Source organism: Zonotrichia albicollis, chromosome 1 (assembly GCF_047830755.1).
Source record: "Zonotrichia albicollis isolate bZonAlb1 chromosome 1, bZonAlb1.hap1, whole genome shotgun sequence".
NCBI classification, from domain to species: Eukaryota; Metazoa; Chordata; class Aves; order Passeriformes; family Passerellidae; genus Zonotrichia; species Zonotrichia albicollis.
Genome location: NC_133819.1, coordinates 78891543 through 78916778, shown reverse-complemented (window position 1 = coordinate 78916778; position 25236 = coordinate 78891543). Strand labels below are relative to the sequence as shown.

The 25236-nt window shown below is 34.2% G+C and overlaps 1 long non-coding RNA gene across 2 annotated transcripts in view; it reads left to right on the top strand.

The window, feature by feature from the left end:
* LOC141725312 (uncharacterized) overlaps positions 1-25236 on the top strand; it is a 45699-nt gene that overhangs the window by 16219 nt on the left and 4244 nt on the right. Inside the window, exons 2-3 of one of the 2 annotated variants that reach the window (XR_012577175.1) lie at positions 11974-12050; positions 24561-24675. This is a non-coding gene — a long non-coding RNA (uncharacterized LOC141725312). The remainder of the gene's footprint in view (positions 1-11973; positions 12051-24560; positions 24676-25236) is intronic. The other variant, XR_012577176.1, reaches the window with a different exon arrangement.

Genomic DNA, 25236 nt, shown 5'->3' with positions numbered 1-25236 from the left:
TGCTTGTGGAGTAATATAAGTCTGTATTGTTAGCTGGGTGTGCAGCTGCTGATTTGCACAGAGGACTCTACCTTAAAAACTCTGAAATTAAATGTGGGAAATGTGTTTTACCTAGAAAAGCAGGTTTTACTCAGTTCAGTATGAATTCTGGGTCAAGACTGACATGGTAGCACCTGAGTTTGCTCTACATTGGACACACAATTAGCAATAGCCCTTCTCTTAAATATTGATACAATTTACAGATTAGCATCTTACTAGTTATTTTTCTTAAGAAATAAGCGTTCTGGATTGCAAGAGTAAAATGCCATACACGAGGAGCAACATGAGCCTTGTCTGATTTTGGGGGAAAAAAAAAGCATCTTGTTTTTTCAATAGGAAGATTTTTACTCTGTCTTAAGCTCAATATCTACAAGCATAGGCACCCAGTTACTAATTTTATAATTTCATAATTTGGAATTACTTTATAGTAAGTAGTTTAGAGAATTCTGCGCTGCTCATATTTGGTTTTTATTGCTTCTGGGTATATTGCTGTTGTTTTTTGAGATGTAATTTATACCACAACACATCAGTAGTATTTTCATGAGTGCTGGAACTATACAAAATAGAGTTGTGTTTTCTTTTAAGAAAGAAATCTGTCATTTTATTGTAATGAGAACTCAATATGAAAGGGAAAACCTGATTTTTTTTTGATAGAAATAATGTTTTCTTTTTCTGATGTTTACCAGGCAAAGATTTCATTTTAATTTCATCTGCTGTATGCTTTAAAACATTCCTACATGGGAAGAGATACTCGTACAAAAACTTTCTTTCTTTTATTTTCATAAAGTCATTGCAATAAACATTCACCTGGTGCCAGTAAAGGTTTTCTAGTACTCAAATCCCCGACTAATTGCTGCATATTTTATCATTGAACTTCAGAGCAATTAAACAGTGGTGATATTTTTGCTGTTTCTAGAATTAGTCAAACAGTAGAATTCTCCTAGAAAAGACTGACACTGGGAAGTTGATCTCAATCATCACTGAGAAGGAAAAAAATGTTTTTTCAGTAGTTTGATGAGCTCAAATATTTTAATTGAGTTTGGGGTGTTTTTTTGCAACATTTCAGCACTGTATGTTGAAATTATTTTAGTGTATCAGAAATTTAAACCAATACAGAAGAATTGAAAACTTCATAAAATTTCTAATTATTCTGTTCATATAATAGAAGATAGAAAACTATATAAATAATAAAGTTGAAAGAAAAATTATTAAGTTGTAAGTAATTACAATTAAATTTAGTAAATTTTAGTACTGTGTTTCTTTTATTTTCATTCATTTTTGGAAGACAGGTTTTAAAGTGATTCAAAGTGTCTAATTGTAAAATGAAGTTTGTGTATTCTGACTCAGACACGTATACAGTGACTGTTCTGGGTTGCAGGGAGGTTGATCTCTCTGTTTAACAAAGGACATGTTAACACAATAATTTTTCAAGCATTCATGAAGATGTAATCACTTATAAGACATGATCTCTGATGTCCATGTAAAATGAAATCAGCAAAACAGTTCTAGGGAACCCATTTCTGAAGAGTGAAATGTTTCCAACAAATCCCAAATTTTATTCTAAAAGTGTTGAAATATGATTTTTCCCTAAATTTTCATAACTGAATGATTTCATTTTCTTGGTCATGGAAACACATGTATTAAGGAAATATAACTAAAATATTTTTTAAATTACTTTAAAATTAGAATACATGCAAATACTGAAATATAAAATGTATTCCAGTACAAGGATAGATGGTGTAATATAGAGGAAAACAGTTTTCCTCTATAAAACAGAAAGCACAAACAGATCTGTCAGCTCAGATCTACAGGAGCTGTATTTGTTTATTTTACTAGATAAGGTATAAAAAAAAGTAGCTTCAATTTTTTTTTTTTTTTTTTTTTTTTTATTTAGCAAGCGATTCTTGTAATTTCCCTCAGAAAAGTTGTATTACTGCTTAAATAGAACTTGGGATATGTTTGAAATAGCCAGTTCAAACTTTTCTTGATTGTTATTCAACATCATAACGACACTATTTCTGGTTACAGTCTCTTGCATCCTTTAAAATAACAATTTTGTCTTTTGGGCTTTCATCCTTCAAATACTTATTGATTTCTTGTTTCACTCCAGGCATTAGACAAGCCAGAGATGTGCAATTTTCTAGAATTGTCATGGTTGTTTCTGAAGTCCCCACAGTTTACAAATGTTTATCTGGAAGATAGTTTCTTGAACTGAATCCCATATTCCAAGTATTAGTCTACTAGAAATGCCCAGAGAAAAGTGCTGCCTGTTTTCTTTCTCTCAAGAAATCTTTGCATATCCAGCCCTAAATTGAAAAGAATTGGCTTTCTTTTTCCATCATCTCACATTGAAAACTTACAGTTCATTATCACAAGAACAAATTCTTTCTTTTTCTGTGGCTGTCCATCACGGAGGTCTCCCTACCACACTGATAATTTGTTCTTCACATGGTTGCCTCCTCTTACCCTTTCAGCTCTCTGTTTCCAAGGTTGCATCTCAAAATTTCAAACATAAAGTAAAACAAGAAATAGCAATTGCCAGAAATCCCAATTCTCTGCATCATATATTGCCATACTGTAGCCACCTCATGTACTCATTCACATAGTACATTGTAATAGACTTGAAAAAAAAAAATGTCTTGGGAAAAACTCTGACCTACACGCCAAAGGAAGAGATATTGAGATCCATTGAGCTGGCTCACTAAACCTGGAAATTTCTCTTGCTAATCTACAAGATAGGTAAAATTGCTTTCTCATTTTTCAGACTGTGGAACAGAGAAAACACATCCATTACAGAAACATAACATGCTCTCCAACAAGAATTTCTCTCATTTCTCTCACACAGATTTTTGGCAAGCTAAAGTGGATAAGTAAAGATAACATCTTTTATCATATCAACTACCGGACTTATCACAAGTTAGAAAGGCTCCATAACTTTCAAAAGCATGCAGTCAGAAATCAGTGATTGGAGCAGGATTGCAGGGATTTACAGGTGTTTTGCAGGTCTGAGTCTCTGTAAAGCAACAGAAACAAACTTAACAGCAAACACCCACAAAGCATTAAGGAGCCTTTGACAGAAACCAGAAGTTTTAATAGATGGCAGGACTAAAAAAGGGCCTGCCTTGGTTCAATTTCTTGTGATGTATGATTTAACTGTGCTGATTACAGAGCACAGCCTAAACCCAGAGAAGTAATTTGTAGCTGTAGTTGTGACACAGAATGAAATTAAGATAGAAAAGTGGTGATTTTCAGGGGAAACTGAATTTAATAAATAAAATGTCTGAACCTAGATATCTCCTGTGCAAAAAGATACTTTTTATCTATTGACAGTTGTGGGCAATACAGATAAAATTATCCTAAATACCAGAGATTTTGCAGACTTTGCTGTCTGTAGTGTTGCCAATTGAAAAGAAATGCCAAGCACAGTTTCAGGCCTGTCGGAAAACACCAAAAACCAATTTATTGTTTCGTGTTATTTTCTACTCGCATGCTTAAAAAACTAGTAGCACCTAACCTTGTGCACCCTAAATGTATTTGTTACATGATGTCTACTGAAGTTTTCCAAACTAATATTTCACTCTGTCTTTTTCACATGGAGAAATTCTATTTACATAGATCATTTTGGAAATTAAAGACAGATGGGTTTGCAAGTGGCCTCAAGTGGCCTCGATAAAGGAGCTATTTTTGACATGTAAAGTTTTTGTTAGATTTTAGCTTGTGTGAAGTAACAGCCTAAGGTGACAAAATACAGCTTTATTTTGCAGTGTTTACAAGGTTTTATCATGTTGCATAGCACAATCCAAAGGCATCTTAATACCAAGCAAATATGAGAAATTAAACATTGACTTTTGTTCAATTTGGAAAGAAGATGTAATTTATTCACTGGAACACTGGCTGTGTGAAGTGAGTACTAAGGATCCAGTGTAAGACCCCCCCCATTGACTTCAAGTGAAATTTTGTCTGTCATTTGGATTTCATGAGTTTCAAAATGAATGTAGTGTAATAATGACATGTAAAAGTAAGGGCGAGACTTAATGAATATTTAATGAAATGTTTCCCCAGACAAATAAGAATTTCACATTTGTCTGGATTTGAATTAGTTTTGGCTTAGAAGGCATAGCTTAACAAATATGTGCAAAAGTTCTGAACAAATTGCTTCTTGACATAAGGACAAAATAAAGACGACCCCTAAATTGCTTATTGTAAGATCCTGTACTCTCAAGAATATGGTTGTGACTTATACAAAAAGGAAATATTAATCCTATTGACAAATATTTACAAACAAGTCTGAATTTCTCTTTCCTTACATGTTAACGAGAAAGATTAATGCACATGAGGAGTTGAGCAGCTCTGTGCTTATCTCAGGACTCATGGAAGCTTTTTCACCTCATGCAGTTGGTGATCTGGCAGCTTTTGTGATTGGTAGATCCCTCACAAAGGCAACTGTGAGGCAGATAGAAAGGTTTTAAAATCCTTCTGACAAGCAAACAGCTGACAGCGTTCCCTGATGGTGTTTTTTGCCACATAGATTTGCCAAACACTGTCTCATTTACTTGAATATGTCAGCAGCTGGAACAAGGAACAAGATGGTGACTAATAATCCTGAATTAATTGCAGCCATTAATTTTAATTGGGATTCAAAATGTTCCTATTTGGTGTACATTTAAATTTTAAATTTAAATTACTAATTAAGTTTCACTCTGTGTATATCTCATATGAAGCAATTACTGATACTTCTCTCTGAGATGAATATCTCAAAAGCAAACTGAAGAAAGATAATAATTTCCATCATAAACTGTATATATTTCAATTTGTCATTCCCTTTATTCCAGTAAGGACTGGAAAGATTAAAAAAAAAACCAAAAAACAATGCAATTTTTTAAATAAAATACATATTTTTATGAAAAAAAATTACTCATAATTTTCAGCACACTACACAATAATGCTTAGAATTTTAGGATTCTGGGGTTTGGCTAGTACATTAGTTTTTTTTTTGTTTGTAAAACTATTTGGCACAAAGGGATATCTCCCAATTGCCTGAAATCACATTTGTATTTGTCACCATTTTGGAAAAGTCAACCATCCAATCATGGAGAATTCTCTGTTATCTAGATGATTACTCCATGAATTTTGAACAATAAAAAAGGAGACTGATAAAAAAGGAATTGTTTTTGAACAGCATGAATTATGCACAGAAAACAGTCTGATAAAATATTTGCATAAGAAGAAAAACAATAATAATTAAAAAGAATAAACAATAAAAAATATAACAGACTGTCATCACCTAAAGACTCCTAAGGTCTTAATAACATGTTTTTCCAAAATGCGTTGAGATATAAGTAATAATACAATTTACCACTACAAGCATCTCGTCATATCATGCAGTAATATGGAGAAATGATCACCCTCTGAAAAGAAACAACTGCGAGTAAAAACATCCATGTTAAAATGTACAAGGTTATGTGGTGATATTGAGTAGAGATAGAAAACTAAAGTCTCCCTTTCAGATCCTAGTAATCTAGTAGTAAAATCAAAATAAAAGTCAGATGTCCTATATGACAGAACCCATCATATAACTTGCATGTGAGATTTTTAATTTATAGTAATATATGTTAGTCAATCAGTTAGTCCATCTCTTTAGGTGACCATCTACTCATTTTACGATATCTAAAACATATTTTTTTCCTTTTTATTAAAATATTTTATTTTTGCTAGGACCTCCATTAAAAAATGTTGGTTGCCATGTTATATATCCAGAGAATTTAACAATAAAAGTTGTTTGCTAGAGAGAAATTTACTTCAGATTTTTGGGCTTGGTTTGTTTTTGCTCAAAAATTAAGAATGAACTCTGTATCTACTCCCATGTTGCTTATTAACTTTTTTCCCTTTATATCTAAATTTACTAGAAAAAAGGTTGCAGAAGCCTTACAGCTCATCTTCTGATTCTAGGTTGCTTACATTTAACAATATATTTTTGTTGTACTGGTTTTGGTGGAGTTAATTTCCTTTGCAGCAGTTGTTATGGGGCCATGTTCCGTGGTTGTGCTGAAAACAGCGTTGATAACAGGGATGTTACAGTTCCCGCTGGGCAGGTTTTGCACAGTGTCAGGGCCCTTTTGGCTCCTCACAGAACCCCATCAGCCAGGAGGGTGGGGGTGCAGAGGAGCTGGGACAGCCAGGACAGCTGACTCCAGCTGAGAAAAGACATATTCCAGACCACAGGCATGCAGCATACAAAGGTAGGGGGAAAAAGAGGAAGGAAGGAAATTTGGAGTGATGATGTTTGCCTTCCCAAATCACCATCTTGTGTGATGGAGCCCCGCTCTCCCAGGAACGGCAGAACACCTGCCTGCCCATGGGAACTGGTGAATGGATTCCTTGTTTCACTTTGTCTGTGCATGGGTTTTACTTTCCCTATTATACTGTCTTTACCTCAACCTGTGAGTTTGCCCACTTTTGCTCTTCTGATTCTCTCCCCCATCTTACTGAAGGGGTCAGTAAGTAAGAACACCTACATGGAGTTTAGTTACTTACTGGAGTTAAACCACTGCAAACTTTTAGCAGGGACTTGTGCAGTTCTTTTATTCTGTTTATTTTATGTTATTTTATTTTATTTTTGGAAACCCAGGGCACAGGTAATATTTCTCTGTCTGCTCTGGGCTGTCCTGACCCCTAGGGGAGCACTGAATTTGACCCTCATTCATGGAGAAAGTTTCCTAGACTTCAAGATAGACTAGAATTCAGAATTCACAAAAGCGTGAAACAGATTATAGAGAGTGGTGTCACTTGGTGAGAAATTTAAGTTTTGGGATTTTTAGTACCTTGTGGATGGAAACAAGATGGAGGGCACAGGGTGTTGTCCTGGGTTTCTTCTTCCTGCTTCTTCCTTCTTCTTCATGGGTTTGCGTGACATTTTGTAATTGGGCAGAGAAGTCCGCATTGCGGGCTCTGTGCGATCAGTTACTGGGTTAAAAGGGGAAATAATCTAGGTGTCAGTTCTTAATTGGATAGTTTAGTCTTAAAAGACCTTGTAACAAGAGACTGTTAGCCATTTTGTGCCTTCTAATGAAAAGTTGCCAAACTCACAGTAGTGAGACTGTTTTGCTGTTAAGAAATAATAAACACTTGAGTCCAAACATGAACTACTGCCTCAAGTGCCCTAAATCCAGACCCAGGGAAACCGACCACTGGTACTGCCACATTTACTTTATTTTTATTTTATTTTATTTTATTTTATTTTATTTTATTTTATTTTATTTTATTTTATTTTATTTTATTTTATTTTATTTTATTTTATTTTAATCTTTTTTAAAAATAAATATTAATGAAGTCATGATTATTTAATTCTGTACTGGGTCTTCATGTTCCTTATTTTTCATGCTGTAAATTTGGCGAACCAGTTAGGAATATCATTGTCAAGAGCTGAATTCATTTAAAAGCTTCTTATGCAAATTGTGAAGAAGAGCACACTGCCATGTTTAGGTTCAATTAAAAAAAATGATATTTTCTTTCTTTTCCATCATGGGGTAGAAATAGAAAAATACGGATATATAAGAAGTAGGAAATAAAAACCCAGTTCTACCCCTGATATATAGAACAAGCTTTTAATAGACTGTGAGACTAATAGTGTAGTCATTAAGGAGTATATATGTATATGACATCACCAATAGCATAGAAGGTTTTGTGACTGCAGGAGAAAATCTTATTTCTATTTGCTTGCAACATAGATTGATAGTTTTTGTTTGCTGGTTTACTTGTGGTTTTAATAAAGAAAAAAATTGTGGGAGTAAAAGTGTGATGGTGGCATTATGCTGAAATTGCAGGAATTTGCATATTACTGGGCATCTAATTAACAGGAATAAAAGAAGTGAAGAAGGCAAGATGAATTCTGTTGAGAGAATGCAAAGTGTCCAGAGAAACCTAGAGAGCACTTTCTGCTCCTAAAAGACAAAAAATATAACCAGCTTATTTGTCTGTGAAGTTGAGTGAGTGATGACAGAAACAAATATAAAAACCCTGTCGTGCTACTGTGGAAGATGAACTGCGTGCTCCAGGCAAAACTAAAAACATACAAGAAGAAGCGCAGGTTTGATGAGGCAGAAGAGATCACAGATCTCTCCCTCAAACTGCTTTGTCACAAAAAAATCCCCCCATGCAAGTGAACCTGAATTTGAAAGACGAAAATTCAAGGAAATACACTGTTGAATTAGAAAACATATATGAATAGCACAACCTAAATATCAAACTTTGCATTGATAATATCCTAAACCACAAGTGAATAAATATTTCTCATTTTATGGTTATAATTTGTGTAATTTGGATTTTTTAAATTTTACACAGATTGTAAGGATCAGCTTATTATTATCATTATCACTATCATTATCTTTATTCAGTCCTTTTCTGAAGGGCAACAAATAAAAAAAGCACTTTTTCTAAGGACAACATTAAATTATGAATGAATCAATATTTTATAAAAGATATTTTGGACTGAGAGACATTGGGACACAACTAAGTCTCCTCTATAATTCTGTATTTTATAGAAACTTTTGTATCCCCAAAATATTATACAAATTTCTATTTTCAATGGATAATTTTAATTAATAATTACCTTGGCTGAGCAGTCTCTGTTTTGGAATAGTTTTATTTTGCTTATTCTGCAAAATTATACCAAATATTTCAACATTAGTTGATTAAAATCTTGAAAAGATTCAACCATCTCTGGCTTCCATTTGTTTTTGGGGTTTTTTTTGCATTAATCCATTTTCTTCACATGTCTATAGGATTTCTACATTTCCAAAATATCTTAAGACATTATAGAAATAATTTTTAATTTATGCAATTTCATTGTTCAGCGTTCTATAAAGAGATCTTTTTGCCTGTGGACCTAAAAAGTCTATTTAACATATTTACCATAACTATTTACCAATATTTACCAAAAAACCCCCCAAAAATAGGAAAATTATAGTTCTCTTATTATGATTAGCATAAAAGTTAGAGAATTAGTTAGTTAGAACTATTAGTTAGAATAGATATAATTGTTGGTAAGTATGAAAATGGGAATAAGAGGATCCATAGCAACAACAATCAATTTAGGTAGTTGCAGATTTTTTTTTGCACAGAATACCTGTTCTTAGACAAAACCAGAAATTCAAAACTTCAGAAAATTCTGAGCAAAAAATGCATTCTATGAAAATAATAAAGGTAGATCGCACTCACACTAACAAATAGAAATTTCCATATTTGCCTGGAAAGAGATGTGAACTGAAGTATGGTCTGGAAGAAAAGGTTTCACAGAGCCCAGAGGCAGGGAAAGAAATATCTGCTTTTATACCTACAACTGAACTATCCACAGCTGAAGTAACTGAAATATTTTAGTGAGTGTTTGCACCAAAAAGTGATAGATGTTTCAGCTCATAAAAATATTTTTGTCTTGAGTGAACAATCCAACATAGAACACTGCTAATTATTTCTCTACTATACTCACCTGTACTAGACATAAATTGAAAATAAATTAAATTAAAAATTTTATTGGAAACCAGGGGAAAATAATGTCATATGAATTAATACTTCATTGTAGCTGCAATAAGATATTCTGACACAATCATTATGTTAGATCAACTGCTGTTTATGAACTCAGAATAATGATGTAAGAATCAATAAAAAGGTTCTGAATAGATGCGGACCACATTAGGAAAAAACAAACGAAAGCAACCCACAGAGTACAAGAGAAACTTCTGCTTGTAATTTTGTATTTATTATAATCAGCAATTAAAACAGATGCTTATTGCATCTGATTTAATTGCTGATTATAATAAATACAAAATTACTTCTAAGTGATTTATATGTAAGAAGTTCATCAGAAGATAAATTTTCCTAGGACTTACAATGCCATAAGGTAAATTAGACCAAAATTGTGGTAATGGTACTAATTAATTCAAATAGTGACAGTAATGACTGAGAATGGATTTTTTCATCATTTCCATTATAGAGTTCAATAAATTTCATTTCATTATTGTGTATAAAACAGGCTTTTAAGGTTGCATAGCAACCTAATATTTTCTGTTGTCAAATGAGTTTGAAAATAAAAAAGGAAAGAAAAAGGAAAAGGAATGCAATTACCTTTGATCAAGAATTGCAGTGCTTTAGATCTCAATAAATCTGCACTCAGAACTCTTGATTTCTTTAAAAATGCAGTGGAAATGGGAAGTCATTAAGAAAACTACATCAGAATTCTTCCTAGTATAGACAGAGGTAATTGAGAAAAGCCATGGTCTCAGTGATCCAGAAGATAATTGCTTCAAGTTTGGCACTGGTTGTGATGATCTTGAGAAAGACATTTAACTACTAAACCACTAACACTCAATGTTGGCTTTTCTAACTTGCATCACTTGATGCTGAGAATATTCTTAATTTATTTATATGATCATTGAATGTGTTGACTTTAATATAAATAGCATTTATCACGTTTATTTCAACATATATACCAAAAAGCAGTCAGAATTCATATGTAGATTATTCTACTTTTATATGGACAAAACCAAAATATTCTTTCCTTTGCACAAGAGGCCCAAGGAGATGTGCTGCTGAAGATGCTTGAAGAATTTATGCAGTTCTTGGTTCAGTGCTTTCTAGTGTCTTGACAAGATTGTGCCTCCAGCAAAGCAATGGCATGCCTTCTGGAGGAGAGGGCAGGAGTGAGAGGAAAGGCACACAAAATTTGAGATATTAATATTTTAGTGGTGGGGTACTGCTGTGGGGTTTGCATCTACTTTTGAAAAATATCATTTTGAAGTGCCAAAGCAAAGGGTGCACTGCCTTTATTTACTCAGATAAATATAGGATAACTCATTATAAGACAAGTTATGGGCTATAGCAACCCTTCTTCTAGGAGCCCAGATATCACTGGAAACATCTCATAAAACATTGTCTGTTGCAAGTAATAGCAAAGTTACTGGGCCACAAGGTTATGTGTTCATTTAGTTCTGCTGTGGGGAACAGAGCTATGAATTTTGCTTTCCATATTCTTTGTTTTCCCACTGATTCATCAACTCTTAGGTTGTCTGTCTTACTTTTTCTTAAGTTCAGCCCTTTCCTTGAGACTTTGTTCCTGCCACCTCTCAGATATGGGCATACCTGCACGAAGATGATCCTCTCAGGCTTTGAAACATGCAGCTGGGATGGGAGACAAAATTGTTTGTAGGGATGATACTGCTTCTGACATTTCCTTTGCCCCCCTTCCAGGCAGGAAGATAATTTTCTGCCAAAATTTGACAGAATAGCACTTTTGTTCTTAAATAGTAAGTGCTTCACTTCTATAGGAAAAAAAATATCCCTAGGATTCATCTATGCTCTTAATATCTCTGCTGACTGCTAACTGCCATCTATCTCTGCTAATATCCATCTAACTGCTCTTAATATCTCAAGCTTTAAGTTCCCTGATGGTCACTTCAAAAGCTCTGAGAATGTATGCAACTATTTACTTCTTTTCTTCCTTCCTTTGGTAGTTTTCTAGAGTTCTAATCAACATGTTGAGTAAGCGATGTTGGATAAGAGAATTAACTAATTTAATTGCAATTATTTTTCCTAAATTATGGAGAAAATATTACTATGTCATAAATTGACAATTCAGTTTTAATTTTGATATTTATTTTCCTATGAGACATCTTTGACATCACTATTATTGATGGAATTTAAAAAAAAGATATATAACTTTTGTGGGAAGTGTGCTTATTTTAGAAGACAGCTCACAAGAGATTCATGTATGAAAATATTGTGAGAATAATAATAATTCATCATTATATTTCATAAATAATTGGCAGCAGGATGGAAAGGATGATAAAAATGCCAGCTGTTCCCAATTAAGCTTTTCATATGGGCTGAATTTCTGTTGATTTATTTATTCTGTAATTCACTTTTTTTCCTCCAATTATGCAGTAACAGGAGCTGTAGTCCAATATGAGGAGCAAGGTCTGATTCTGCAATGCAAGTTTTCTTCTGTGGCTCTGAACCAGGTACACAGCGTGTCTCATGACAGCCATCATCCTGATTAAATTTTAATCCTCCAGCCAGGATCATACCTGAGGAATTGAAATCCTTTAAAAGTATAGAGATATATTTTAAGATTTGATATCCTATGGACTTTTTCCAAGAGGGTCACATTTTAGTTGCGGCTGAACCCCAAATATTTCAGATAAGGTAATGCTGTAAATCTATTCTTATTTAATTAAACAATTGAAAAAAAATAGTAAAATTCTTGACAGTATTTTTTATTTTGATCTTTCTGGTGGTTTGGTTTTTTTGGTGCTTTGCTTTGGATTTTTTTTAAGTTCAGTGAAGACATATAGCTATGTATGAAGTTTAAAATTTAAAGTATCCCTAACTTACTTTTTAATTAAGATCAATGTACAAGTCTTGTAGGACAGGTTAATTGCATATCTCTTGGGACTGAAAAATATATGTATGGGTAGGTATATCTTTGCAACTAAGGGAATGCTCAAGGTGACCTACTTGGTGGGAAACAATCTTCTTCCCCCCCCCAAAAAAAAAGATAAACACCAAGTAGGAGAAGTTAAGAAGTAACTAAAGGCAAGTAATAACAAGATTTGAGATTCTGTATGTTAAGATTTATTTTGCAATTTAGAAAAACAAATTTTATTTTAGAATACTGAAAAATTAATTCTACAGTTTTGTATCACATCTGTAATCCATTCAAATTCCACACAGAGGAATTAAATAAAATAAAATTTTAAAATTATTTTAAAAATGCATTTCTGGTGTATGTATGCTATGTACAGACAAGACTAGCTTAATGTTTATCAAGTATTGTAAAAATGCTTGACATTAACATTACCTTCCATAGCCTTAATTGGTTATAAAGCAAAATGGTTTTGTAATAACAATACCACCTTCTTGACTAAAATTCTGCAGGATTTTTATATTGGATTAATGCTAAATGTGTAGGCATATTTCACTCATCAGTCAAGTTCCAGGCAGCTAATTCAACATTAGCTTTGTAATAGAATGTCACATGCTGTTGCTCTGCAGAGCCCTCTGCATCTCCAGCAGTGTAAATCATTTATATGAGCTGGCAACACAGTTGATCAACTAACCGAAGCCCAGGTTCTTATTTTCAGGCAATGCCCTGATGTCTTTGCATGTTTAACCATCAAGTTTTGAGCACAGCATATGGTGGGAATCTACTGCCAGTTTGAGTTTTTAACTGTTTAATTTATATGTGTCGGTTTTCAGTTATTGATTATATTCATTTCCCTGCAGAACTCTCATCAAGAATAAAAATCCTGTGTGCTATCCAGTGTTCAGATATATTGCATACTTTGTGGGTAACACATTTGAATTGAAATCAGAATTGTTTAGTGCTAAGTGCAACTTTTTCTGAATCCATTTCATCTTGTATCAAAATTACTGAATTTTATCTCCTATTATAAAGCACACTATGAATAAAAACATTTTCCAAGACTTATAATGACAGTTGTCATTCTTTTTTCTTAAGACAGTAAGAAAGAGTGGAATGCATATAATGTGGGGATGAATGCGCTGATTCCATACTCACACACTTGCTCACTGGCAGAAGAGAGACAATTTTACCTTGCTCCTGGATTAATTTACACTAAAACACACTGTACTTCTCCTAGATATAGAACCTTCTCAGAGTATGTCAAGCCTTTTGCTGTGCATCCTTCAGTAATACTTCTGAAAATAGGTATGTGGGCCACTAGCTGATAACTTTATAACTAAAACAAATATGGATATTTAGAATTGAAACGTTCTTCATATTTTGCAGCATTTGAACTTTGTGTCTTTCCAGCATGTGTATCTTCTTTCAGTGCTATTTTCAAGGAGATGTAATATTCAGTCACATTTTCCAGTGCCTTTTTGTCAGAGCATTGCTTCACTAACAAGCACTGAACCAGCACATCTACTGTCCTACAACTCTAGGTCTGCTCCTTGAACTGTTAAGTCAAGCCACAAATACTCATAGTTTAACAAGTGCTTTATAGCAACAGAAACTTATCAGCTTTTTCCAAATCCTTTAATACTTCTGAATTCAGAATAGTATCAACTCCAGAAGGTTTGTAGGGAAGGCAGGGTAGTCTCCAAATATTTGATTTTTAAGTAAGAAGATGGTTTTCTCTGTAAGGGCGTTTTTAACTTTCCTTGGCTAGCATAAGGTTCAGAAGCCCAGTCAATACAAAACCTCGCATATAGTGAAACAGCTGTCTATAACTGTTACATCCACACACTTTTCCAGTGTTTTTTAATATTTAGATTTAATTTTTTTCCCTTATTCATAATGTTCCTACTCCCAATTTAAGGTCTTAAGGTGATCTTTTCCCAATAAATAGCTGATCCTTTAAGCTCTTGAATGTAAACACAAAAAAAAGACCAAGTATCGTCCCTTGCTTCCTGAATGGGCAATTTCATTTGAAAGGGATGTTTATATAGAGGAGTGATACTGAACTGTAAATTTCAGGTTAAGTGACCATTTATTTTGTTTTTCCATCTACTTCTGTTCTTCGTTCCATTAAATGTAATGCAGCTACACTTGCTACATATAATTTATAATTGCAGTTTTATTTGTTTTGTAGTGGCCTTGCTATGATGTGCTAGATTTGAAGTTTCACTGCATTAGCAAACTGATTAAAAATTATAAGGAATATGAAGGTTTTTGAATTTATTTCGTACTTGAAATTTCAGTTTGGAAATACAAGAGATTTCATAATTTGTAAGAAAATAGTCTAAAAGCTACTTAAACTCTTGTCCATATTTGTTGTCTACCAAAATGTGCCAATAAAAATGGTATTTTTACTCTAAATACATATACAGGTTTAGGCTAAGCAAATAATAATACAAGCATAGAAACAGCCTATTTAAGGAAGAAACAGGACCCAGATATTTTTCTTCTATTTATATTGCTAAATTTCCAATAATTTGAACAATATTTTATACAAAGTATATTCAAGTACCAATTAGTTCACTACTAGACTGAAATAATGTTTATCAAAACACTGTTTAGTTCAAGAAATTGCAATTGGCTTTTTTATAAATAGTGATGCCTTAATGAATCAGCAGCTCATTTGCTGCATTGTCATTTTTTGTGGAATAAGATGTTCTAATACAAAGCTTCAGGCTGAGCCAAAATTTCTCACCATAAAAAAAGCTTTAGTAGTCATTATAGAGTGTTAAGGAATTCAGTCAATGACTAAGTGATAGACCATCAAGGAGTAATAACATTAGATTAGAGGGCTTATCAAGCACCTTTTTTAACTTCATTTTTTATTACAATGGAGACCCAGCTGCTTTGCTCTGGTTCTCTCATGGTACCACATGCTTTCTCTCATTCTCTTGCATTTCGAGCAAGGAGATCAGAAAAGACTTTTTGGACAGATGGTGATGTTGTGTCTGAGCTGTAATTCATATGCAATCTCAGTCCAGAATTACATTTGTGCCATATGCACTGACTTTTACATTCCCTTTGGAAATGCTTTTAAGAGTAGGAACAAGCAAGATCTCAAAATATGTCATTTCTCTTCCCTCTATGGTTATACTAAATGCACTTCTGCAAGGTGCTAATGGACAAGGTGTCTCGAACCTCACATCACATCTCCATAAGGGTGTGACCAGCCTCAACTACTGAGGACAGGTCTCCTAGGATAACTAGTTGTGCCAAAGAGGGAAATTAATTTATAGTGAGATTAAATTGAAATGAAATATTCAAATTTCAGCAAATATTTGGAGCCAGAAACATTATATCAATTGTCTTCCAAAAATCTGTCCCTCTCAAAAATATTTTTTTTGAAATGTTATTTACAATGTCTTTTAAATACATTCTACCACTGCAAAACATAAAGCAATTTCATTATCATGTGATGAAACATCAGGGACAAAAAAACATCATCCTGCATTCATCTAACAACATTTTTTCTGGTATTCAGATTGAATGTTTCTTTCAGGGTCTTGCTGAATAGAAAAGTTTCTATTTGCATAGCAGCTAAGAAATAAATTAAATAAATAAATATTCTCTATGTATGTGATACCAAATACATTCCATGGAAACTGCCAGACTATAGTCTATGCTATTTTTTTTTCTTGAGTGCAGTGAGAAAGCTGAAATTTCTATGTGCTAAATGCTTTTTGGGTGGCAAGGACATCCAATAAATCAATGGGAATTCTCTAAAAAGAACAACTGGTAAAGTTTTACCAGATTTTTAATCCTATTACAGTAGTTTTATTTATTATCTTGTAATAATTATCAGAATCTCTAGGGACTGGCATTTTTTTCATTTGTGGTCACATAATTTTTGGAGGGTTGTGTATTTATCCCTGATTTGTTTTTCTTATTTGTTTGTGGGGTTTTTGCACCAAGCTCAGCACTAAGGACCTTATCTCACCCTGGCCAGCCTCACAGAATCTGATTTTCTCTCTCACTGAGTTGATATGTTTGAACTATTGCAAGCCAACTTGATCTTTAATTATTCTGGATAGCAATGCTAGCATTATCCTGAATATGCATTTTGGGAGGAGTGATTGTGTGTATACATTATATTTAAATTACTTCAATTAAATGAAGAGAAAATGTATTCTTAATAATACAAGATGCCAAAATCTATAAGGACAGAAACAAAGAAGGGATAAAACAAGATGACATTACTTCCAGCCAGTCATCTTTTGTTATTCAGTTTATTGTAAATACCACGGACTTTGCAAACATTTGTTTACATGTGTTTTGACTGCACATTTTTCCATCCCCGTTCTTGCTTCTTGGAAAGGAGAAAGAATTTCATAAAATCTGATCTCTGAAGTGAAAATAGTAAAGCAAATCCATGCTTCATTCTTTTATACAAGACTTTTCAAATTTTTCAGTGGTATTGCCTGCAAGAGATGTAAAGAATCAAGGAAAATTAGGACTTTTCATTAATGAAAATTATCTCGAGACCATTTGTTTTCTGCCAAGTTAGAACAATGTGCTCTGTAATTGTAACTATTCTCTAAGTTTGATGAAAATATCCAACATGATTTCCCAAAAGAGTAAATTTACCTTGTATTAAGGATGGAGTTCAAACTAATATCTAATACTATTTCTGCAGCTGAAGAAAGAAAATGCATGTATTCTAGTGGCCTGAGTTTTTTTTTAAAGCCACCTTAGAATTATTTATTAAAAAATAATGGTAAAATCTGGGAAATATTGCAATTTACTAGATTGTTACTAGTTGTCTAGAGAAAATAAAACTGATGCTAGTAGGGCATCTATAACTCAATGGCTGATAATATCACCAGAGACAATACTAGAATTATTACCAGAGCAATAATCTCAGCAGAGTTCCACAGCTAAAATAGAATTTCTTGAATATTTAGGTGAATTCCACCTTCATTATTGGAAGCATGCTGTTAGAAAAATTGAGGGTAAATACTATATTGTAACATTGACATATGGAATAACAAAGTTGGGAACTGGGAGCAAAAAGTAATGAGAGGCTAATGAAGAAACTAAAGCTTAATATACATTCGTAAGTTGTGTTCTGTGAACAGAAATAATCCACAGAACAGTACTGCAAACAGTAAATGATTAATAGAATTACATTTTACAGCATCAGCCAAATTGCCTTTATTTAAATCAGAAACTTTCTAAATTCAAGGAAATGCAAATAAAGTTGTCATTAGCAGTGTGTTGCCCCAGTCAAGATAAATTAGATAGCTGTTCAATGAACAAAAGTTCAGATTTGAAATCACGAAGAACTTGCTATTTCCTTTCTCTGTAGTGTTTCCTTAAGATAACATTCTGGCAGAATTAATACTGAGAATTGAAGTGGTAATGCAATAAACAAATAATGGTTAATCTAAACTCATGCATTGTATTTTAGGAAAGTTAAAATATATTTTTGATTATAGCTGTAATTGAATAGTCAATGTCTGGAATGTTAATTTGGGAGATTCATAAGCTTATTGTAGCTGTATAAGGACATAGGTGTTGATAGGAATATGTGGATATTTGAGAGGTGGAGTGTGGTTTGTTATTGAATGTAATATTGTTTTTACAGCATTATCATACTAGCAATAACGATGAGCCATAAGCCTTCACACATTTGTGGAAAGAAAGGAAGAGTATTTCTAGTACTCAGCTTGCTGTTTTTCTGAAGGAGAAGGAAGGATCTTAAATCCATAGTTTTACATACTTAATATGTTGGAGTTTTTAAATCTGGGTAAGAGTACATAGAAATATGTCTATACAAAATATGTCCCACTTCGAAAAATTAAAGTTTTATTTTACATTTTATTTCTCCCCAAAGTTGGTTGTATTGAACTGTACACTTGAACAGCTCTGTCAGCTCAAAATAATTGTACAGAGTAAGACTTTTTAAGTCCAAATAAAGTTTTCAAATTATATCCTTTCTCAGTATTCAGGTTGATAGGATACTTTGCAGGTAAGCATAAATAATCAGCTTTTGCCCCTAATGACTAGAAATTTATGCTAGGCATGCCAGAGAACATCAAACTCTACAAAGAGACGAAGCAAGGTCTAGAAGGTGGCAGATATGTCATAGAATAAATGGTAGAGTAATTTGTCAAAACTTTTTTGTCACACTCAAAATATATGGATTTTAAGAGAAGGTCTCAGATGTGGGATGTTTTGCCAAATAAACAAGCTTTAACTGTGGTACTTTATAGTCAATTTCTTCAGAATGGCAGTAAGGCATTCCAATTATGTTTGGATAGGAAAAAACCTACAATGTCTATTATTTCTCTTGTTGATGCAAAATAAACTATTGATTTAAATCTGCATCATTTTAGCCAACAAAAAACCTAACTTTTTTTACAGACATTTGCATAGGATATATAAATGATTGGAATATGAAGACAAGAAAAAACATAATAAGTGATAGGAACCATACAAAATATCCCTCAAATTGATTATTTTCATAATGAATAAATATTTCTATAAATGCAAGTATTTTAGACCTTTGATGTGGAAATTCAGTGCAAATAAGAATAGCAGTGGAAAGGAAAAAAAGGAAGATGAAATTAAGTCTGAAAAGAAAAACTGTTCTGAGCAAATGACTGACTAAAACTAGTCTCATCGAAACATACATAAATATGAAGTCTTGAAAAAAACCACTAAGGAAGTAAAGCTTATTTTGAATTGTTAGAATTTCACATCTCATTTTTCTTTGAAATATTTTATTTTTAATTTGTAGAAATAAAATAGTTTCCTTTTTTTTTCTTTCATTAAGTCTAACATTGAGAGATTTCCAACTGTTCTGGGTAAATTCTTGCATACTGAAAAATTTTGGAGGTAAAAACGCGTTTAAGAACTTTCTAAAAAAACTATTCCCTCTTTGCCATCACTTTTGATAAAATTGATCTCTTTCATCTGAGAACATGAATCCAATCATTCCCCTGATGAACCTGCTTCATTTTTCTCATGGAGGGTTAAGAGGTAAAAAGACTCTTTTTGTTCTCACAGTGTTGAATATAAGCACTTCTGCCTATATGGTCAAGCTTCTCACAAATGGTCATTCATGTATCCACAGGCATGATATCCTGCCCTATTCTAGGAAAAAAAGCCAAAAAACCCAAACCAAACCAAGTTAAGAACAACAACAAACTTGCTTACAATAGTGTTTAGGTATAAATGGCTTGCTTCAAAAGGTTGAATACGATTTCTTGTCGGTGCTTCTCTGTCACCGATGTTATTGTTACATCTACAAAATAATTTCAATTCAGGTAGCACTGCAGTAGTTTTTCTAAGAAGTCTTTGGTCTGGAGGAGGAGTTGAAATCTGTTGGAGATGGGCACACAATTGTCTTTGTCTCTGAAGTACCACACAGTAAAGTATACAGCATGGGGAACAAATGAGAGAAATTTGAGATCTGCATGTTATACTTGCTTTGAGCTGAAAGAGATGTGGTGGGATAAGTCACACAACTGGAATGCTACCCTGAGTGGATATGAGATTTTTAGAAAGAGCATGATGGAGAGATGAGAATGGGTGAGTCAGTCACCTTTTTGGAAAAAAGCAGCAGGAATTCATGGAGCTCTACCTTGGATTAGATGATGTGCCATTTCAGAGTTCAGGATTAGTGGGCAGGCCATAACAGGTAGTCTTGCAGTGGGTACACCAATGACAACATCTGGCAGAGATTATTTAGGATCAGACGGTAAAAGACGCTCTTCTGAACTTGATACTAAAGAAAAAGGCAGTTCTGGTGGGAAATCACCAGGTTGGGTCAGTCTTGGCTGGAGATGATGAAGCTCAAAATTCTTTAGGAGATGGTGAAGTTCAAAATTCTGGGATAGGGTGGCAAGATGGAAGTGGAAATCAAAGGTAACAAAAGCAAGATCACAGCCTTAAGCTTTTTTAAAAGTAGGTTTAGGCCTCTTTGGATCATTTCATTATATAAATTTGTAAACAGAAGAGGTGTCCAGGAGAATCAGATGGCAGATTGATGGATGAATCAGTAGTTCTGATTTATTTTTGTGCAACTTTTGTTGGAAATTATGTATTTAATACTAGAAGTAGAGCGTCACCTGCTTTGTAGAAGATGAAAACATTACAGGCCAGAGTTTAAATGAAGGGCTATTTTATTTTGATTAGGAGTTCCAAATGTTTGGGGTTTTTCTTAGTCTGTTCTATCACAAACCCACACATGGAAATAAAATATGCTGTGAAATTCAGTGACTCAGAGGTACAACCCTGTCTCATTTTAGTGTGTCATAGGGAGTGTACATTTACTGTTTCATAAACAAAGCAGAGAACTGCTGTTTAAACTTTGCATCTGAAAGAATGATAAAGGGTGAGTTGATGAACCTTCTTTTATGCATGACATTTATAGATATGAAATTCAGATGCTTTAAGCAGTTTCTCCATCATGATTGCAGATACCCTTGGAGACTGCACTATTGAACAAAAAAGGATTGTATATTCATAACACAATGAATAGCTGAATGTTACTGTGCTATATCACCATTCTTCCACATAGCAATATTCCCAGAATATTGCTTTGTACTTCCCTTGCTGTTAACCAGACTGATCATATATGCATTGATTCTTGCAGTGTTCAAGATCTGCAAAAAATAATGGATAATTTTTTTGCATCTTGGGTGAGTATATTAAGGACAGTACTCAGTAAAAAAGGGAGTTGCCACAGTTGGCACTGACTGTCAGAGGAATCAGAGTATCTGAGAAAAGTGGGATTATGTCTAGCAATTTCAGGTAGTAGCGATGATGTTGATACAAAAAATGGAAAAAATAAAGTTAGCATACAAAATTAAAGAAAAAACTTCCCATAAAAAAAATTAAAAATAATTACAGGACAGTGTTTGAAATATCAAATTTCATCAAGAGTCTTTTACAATTTAAACTGAGGTCTTGATTTGAGGCAACAGTATTATAAACATAGGAGAGGATAAAGAACTCTTGTGACAGTGCAGAAAACAATGCCTGTCTGAACTGACAATAAATTAATTAAAAGTAAAAATGATGATTTGACTATAGTCAAGGAATTTATTACAGGTTTAGTTAGTAATGAAAAAAAAATGAGAAAAAAATGAAACAAAATATACAAAAGAAAATATAAAGGGGAGCTAGAACATCATTGTAAAATAACTGTTGGAAGTGATTTGAACAGTGATGAAAATCTTTAGAAGGAGAACACTTGTTGCTTAGGAATTGAAAAATTTCTGAATTTCCAAAAAAATTCTAATGGGTTTTGAATGATTTAAGTAGTATCAGAACTTCTTAAGAAATGGAAGTAAAGAGATCTAGTAATGGTAAAATATAAAGTCCGTGCTGTCATATTTGATTTTACAGACAATCACCAAGCTGAAAAGTTAATAAGTGTCAAAACACGCGCATTAAAAAAACTCACCTGTCAACAACAGGAAAAATGCCCTTAGCATGACACGGGACAAAATATGGGGCTATCCAAAACCATATGAGTAGTAGAGATCAGCTGAGTCAACAAGCATAGATTTAACTGAAGTATAAATGTATAAACTTCTGTATAAGGAGAAATCATAATTGGCAAGATTTTGGTCCTAGTGCCCCAGGCTAGTTTTGCTTTCATTGCACTGAAAACAAAGCAGAGCAGGAAAACACTTATTCAGTGTCCTGGTTTAGGGCAAATTTGTTAAAGAATCTGCAAAGGAGGGCCCCTCCAGAAAGCGAAATCGACACGGCCCCTCCCCCCAACTGGTTAGGGAAAAAATTCCTCGGAGAGAGGTGGAAAGAACCTGTTTATTTGACTAGCCCCGCACCCCCCAGCACACAAAATGAACAATACCAGATGACACTGCTTTGAGAAAGATGGCAAAATCAGAAAGTCTCTTTCGGGGGTGGTTGCTCTGTTCTCAGTCCCTCCGGCGCTGGGCCAGCCGCTGCAGCCGAACCTTCGGTGTTCCCGGGTCCCAGTCAGGAGCAGGTTCGAGATGGTCACAGGAACAGGAGAGGAGAACAGTCCAGGAAGCAATGTGGACTGTTTGGCTAGAACTAGCTAATAAGCAGAGGCCAAAGCAGAGCAGAAGCAAGAGCAGAAAAAGAGAGCAAGCAAAAGCAGCAAGTTGAAGCTGGAAGAGAAAAAACAGCCTTATGTACCGCTTTCCTCTGTGTCCCTGATAAGAGAAACCCAAACAAAACTTCCACTCTTCAGTGCTGGTCTTAAAGGCACAGAACAGATGAATGGGGATACAAGAATCATAACGTCACCCCAGGACATTCAGCGAGTCCATGGCAGCTTCCAGAATTTGAGACGGAGCCAATCATAAACAGCGCCTGAAGAGCTCATCTCCTACTATGATCATTGTTTTGAAATCCTGTTCAAGTTTTCTTTAAAATTGTCATACTGGATGGCTGGCTTTATCACTAAGACATCTTCTTCAGACCTGAATATACACGATATCTTTACATATAGTGATAAAAGCCACAATAGCGTATCTTTAGTTTGCCTTAGATTAGCCAAGGTTTTGTACTGGGGTGACTTCCTTAGTTTGGAGCAAGAACTGCTATGTCAGGAAAAATATGTAGGCTTCAAAGAATGGAATAAGTATATATTTTTTACATTGACAAGATTCTCCTTATGGTGCTGAAAAATATATCAGTTATTGAAAGTAATATACTCCAAGTGTCATTTCAGTTATATCTCTAAAGAAAATTTTCTATGTCTCCTGCCAGAGAAAGAGTTTTCACATTGAATAGCACTGTTTTGTTCTAGGGAGATGCAGGGCTTCTATGTTCACAGGTAGTTTAATCCTTTTTGCAGAATTCCATGTCAACAGAATTAGTTGTCATAGGTATCTCCAGCAAGACAAGTTAGTTTCAGGTGCTCTGAGAAGCTCAGATTTGTAGACATCTTACGTCCCAAATGAAATGTTAGAATCTGATTTTTATGTGTATTCTCAATGAGCAAAGAAATAGCCAATGGTAGAAGGTTCCTTACCCCCCAGTGTGGCAGTGGTCGCTGCAGGCACTGTGGCTTTCAACAGTAATAGCAGCAGTAGCAGTAGCAGCTGTCCTTTCTTCCTTGACTTCAGCAAGAGTAGCAGCAATTGCAGCTTGATTCGTGTCAAAAGAAACACTCTCTTTTTTCCCATAATGGAGGTAAGACTGGCTCCACTTCTGGCTTCTGAGGAATTGACATTTTCTCCTGAAACCATGCCCTCTGCCATGATGTGAGTGGTATGGAATTAAACAGTGCTAGGAAACTACACAACCTTTTTCCTCTCTACCCAGGACAACAGAGAAAAGTACTAATGTGTGATTCTGTGATTTAGTTTTTTATAACACTTCCCCCTTAAACTTCTATAACGGAACTGTACTGCAGAACAACATATTTCAGTAAAATGATTCAGAAATATAAAGTGAAAGTTAGATACATTCCACAGGTTTTGTGCATCTGAACATCACCTAGAGAGTCTCTCCAGAAGTCACCACTTACTGCAGTAAGTAAAGACTAATTGTATTGCTTCTGGGTCTTATACAATAGAGAGAGTTAAAAAATAAGCTCAGTTGATGAGGTATGCTCATTACATATTGAAATCAAATTAGTAGACAATTAAATCTATGAAGAAAGCACCTAAAATTTCATTGTGTAACTACTCTTTTCTTTTAGGAGAAAAAGGGTATGATCTGCTATGAAATGTAATAATAAGAAAACACTATTTCTCATTGTTCCATAAAAGAAGATTTCCACCTTACCTGGGAGCCTCCTCCAGTGGTGGACACAAGCTGTGAAGGGTCACAGATTGCCACAACACTGAAATCTGAGCTCAACAGGATGGATGCGTCATTCAGAGAAACAAACTTACCTCTCCCTCAAGCACAGTATCTGTTGCAAAAGAGCAGAATTTAGGGAGTGCAGAAATCATGAGATGTTCCATGATCTTATGGTCTGTAGGTCATGCCCCTCTCACCTATTTACCAGATGAAAACAGCTTTGAACGTATTGGTGGTACCTCAAGGCCCTGCTGCTGTAACTCTAACAATGACTTTGCTCTCTGACCTTTCCCAGGACTCAGAAACAGGCACCTGCTGAGTTACTGAGAGCACTCCATTTGGAACCAGGACCATGAATCAAGAAATAATCTGCATTCTGGATCATGCCATCTGATAAGGAAACCTAACAGGTTTGTGGCTTCCTCCTATGCATAAGGTCATCACAGATTTTTCCCTCTAAGTCTGGACTCTAGTGAGACGTGCTGCACTATTTAAACTCAGAATGCTTTTCTCCACAAACATAAATACTTTAAAATGTCCTGTCTTTTTGAAGCAAAAATAGACAGAAGAAAAAGCAGCAAACTTTATGCAAATGTGATGACCACAAAATTTTTACTGCCTAAAGGGGTAAAAGAGCAATAAATCTTTTGCAGTTTCTCTCAAACCATTAAAAGTAGCACTTCAAGAGCTTTTTATTCAATGAAAAGCTTTTGCAGTGTGAGCACCAAGAGCAGTTCATGTGTTTAACTTATTCATTAGGCTGTGCAGGAGGGTGAGAAAAAGTGCCTTGAGAGGCAGCTAAAGGCATTCCACAGTCATGGCATAATGTCAGAATGTCCACACTGTTGTTCTAAATGGAACTAAATTAGATCAAATTATGCTGTCAAAGTAAAATGGGACTCAAATTTACCTTTTCTTTTCTTCTTTTTAAAACTATTTTCTTTATATTAAGTAATCATAACTTCAGAACA